We start from the raw sequence: 3,327 nt of genomic DNA, 5'->3' as shown, positions 1-3,327 counted from the left end.
GATTCAGCCCACGGCCCCTTAAAGGCAACTAACCAAGGATACTATGCAGCATATGCTCTCTCAGGAGGGCTGGAAATCCCTCAGATGTGTATCTTCACCCTTACACGGGTCCTGCTCAATAGCCATCTGGCAAGGAGGGCACAAATGTGGCAGTGCAGCCACAGAGATCTGGGAAGGCCATTAAGTAGAATAATAGCTCAGAAGGATATATATGCCATTCCATTCCTCATTATCCTGCTTGCTTGTACATTTCAGATCCTTGATAATTTATGGCACAAAAAAAATCCCATTAGAACAAGATATGAGGTGTTCAAATGATGTCACTATACTGGAATTTGGGTTGTTGAAGGCAACAATTCCAAATGAAAGAACCACTGGCTAGGATTTTGGCAGTTTCCACTAGAGTGGAATTCGCCTTGTAATATCATTAATTGGAACCAGATCTGCCTAGTCCTGAAGTTGCCTATGGAATGAAGTGATAAATACCTGGACAAAAATTGTAGCTAGATTCTGTAAAACCTAAATATAGCTTTTTGAGTATATAATTAGAGTGTGTGTTATGTAGCTGAGAATGACCGATGAATGGGAATATGGCTCCATAGACTTGGACCTAGAGCAGCATGGTTAAGTGTATAGCCAAAAAACAAGTGACTATTGGATGACGTAGCTCATGATGCTAAACACTGGCTATATATTTGTATCTTGTGTATAAACATGACGGCCTCTCTTCCGTTACTCTGAGGAATCTTTGATAATTCACATGTGAAATTAAAGGCATCTTATTCATTCATTTATTTATTATTCTCTGTAAAATGAGTTAGGAATTTGTCCCCATGAATAATGTTAACCATAATAGTTAATTTACTCCTATTCATTGGCAGTAATAAAAATGTACAAGGGGAGGCAGAAACATTATTATTTCTTGCTTGAAGTGCAATTTCATGTGGTGAGAAAAACATGTTAATATGCTGCAAAGTGCTACAGGAATTTAGTTCTCAAAGGAATGGCGGTATTAAATGTATTCTGACAAGAAGGAGCCTCGGAAGGGAAACATTTATCTTCATAAAGTCATTAAATTTACTGAGCAGCATCGTATTCTTCCTGCAATCTGCTCACTCCATTAAAGGCAAAGCTGTGGAACTGGCTCTGTCACATGAGAGGCTCCTGCATTTCTGAAAACAGGAAGAATGGGGCTCTTCCCCCTAATAATTAATAGGTCCTCCCAAAACTAACAAGCTCAAGCCCAGACACACACTCACACTCATACACATACCGGTGCTGTTACCGCTTTCCAAAATAAATAAATAGGTACTGACAGGTTTCTTCCTTTCCCCATGATCAGATGATTCTTTATGTGACCAAGAGAGAACAAATTTTGCAAACCATCCTGTTTCACGATTTCAAGAGACCTTTGGCTCTGAGGGTGTTCTTCCATCCCACTAGGATGAACTCCACAGCTTGTGCATGGAAGCGTCAGCATGATGGCATGAGCTGTTCTGCGTATAGGTTTTGTGTATGTGCGTTTCTTAATTCAGGTGTCCTTACCCACACATAATGTCATGGATCAGTGCTCTTGAACATCACAAAAGGAGAGAGAGCTTGGGGTCCTTGGAGTCACGTGTTTCTCTTGTATTTCAATAGGTACGTTTCTTTAATATGCTAAAATTGCCAAGAAAAGCAAACAGACTTCAGAATCAGCGCCATGCAGCCAGCTTGGACACGTGGTAGGGAATGAAAACAAACTGAATAGTTTTCAACATACCATGAGAACATTTCCCACTCACCTTTCCTTCCCCAACACTTTGCAAATAGCTGCTGTTCTGAAAATGAGGACAAACACCCTATCTGCATTCATGGCATGAGAGAGAATGTAATTTTAGGTGTGGGTCAGGAGAGGATGGGGGTATAGAGCACAAGCCAAAAATATTAAGAAGATAGTTATTTAAAAATCCCAGGGCATGTTTATCTAAAGAAAATGGCTTTAACTGAACCAACAGAGCTAAGGCTCCTCCACACGATGCCACAAGCCACAGCTGAGGCTGTCTAAAAACAAATCCAGAAGACTCAAGCCATTTATTTGGTGACATGAAAAACAGATACAGGCATATCTCGTTTTATTGCGCTTCACAGATGTTGCACTTTTTACAAATTGAAGGCAAGGCCCGCTGCCAGCAAAAAGATTGACTAACTTTATTGCTATACTTGCTTTATTGCAGTGGTCTGAAACCGAACCTACAATATCTCTAAGGTATGCCTGTAATTGAAGGGAGCTAACTGTAAGCACCGAGAGGTCAGAGACTACATTGGTCACTATTCCCAGCACCAAACTCATAGGAGGTGCTCAATAAATATTTGTTAAATAAAGGAATGGAGAAATAGATTCTTTGCTCAGTTTTGCTCTGAGAATTTGCAGGCCTAGATGGATGTATTCCTTATCCTGTCCTCCAAGTGATATCTGCCTGTCCAAAAGAGACTACATTTTGTTAACAGGATGGATTCAGAAATGTTAGACCAGGTTGATAGAAATTCCAGTCACCAATTCCCAGAAATCTGATTCTCTATCTTGAGAAAAAAACTAATATTTATAGAGTATCTGTCATGTGCTAATTGACAAGTGTTTTCAATGAATCCTTAAAGCAGCCCATTTTATAAATGAAGAATCACATAAAGGTTAAGTAACTTACCTAAGAGCTCACAAGTAGTAACTGATATAACAGTACCTACAACACGTTCATTCATTTGACAAGTATCCAATATGAGGCTCCAACATGCCAGGCCCTGTTCTTGGTACTAGATTTACCATAGCAAAGAAGACAGCATATTTCCTGCCTTCCTAGAGCCAATGGTCTAGAGGTGGGACTGTCATCGAACAATTAATAATCCAATTAGTCACATGGCTACACTAGTGAGAAGTACTACAAAGAAGTACTTAAAGCTATGAAAACAAACAACAACCAGAAATAACCTTATCCTGGATGAGGGTGACAGAGGCTTCACTGACAAAGTGACATTTGAGTAACATTTTTAAGGATCAATGAGAACTAACTAGATATAAAGAACAGAATAGGAGGGTATTCCATGCAAGAATTATGTGCAAAGGAAGGCCCAGAGGCAGAGATAAATATATATCTTCTGAGGAATCAAAAGGTAGCATGTGTCTCTGGATGGCAGAGAGTGAGGTAGAGAGTGGCTCAAGATGAGGCTGCAGTAGTTAGTGGGGACTATGTAGCTGGTATTAAGGATTTGGGGATTTAGCCTAAGATTAACAGAAAACCTTTCAAAGGTTTTAAGCAAAAAAAAAAAAAGAGAGAGAGAGAGAGAGAGAGA

This window comes from Pteropus alecto, unplaced genomic scaffold (assembly GCF_000325575.1).
Source record: "Pteropus alecto unplaced genomic scaffold, ASM32557v1 scaffold275, whole genome shotgun sequence".
NCBI classification, from domain to species: Eukaryota; Metazoa; Chordata; class Mammalia; order Chiroptera; family Pteropodidae; genus Pteropus; species Pteropus alecto.
Note: the sequence above shows the minus strand (reverse complement) of the source record.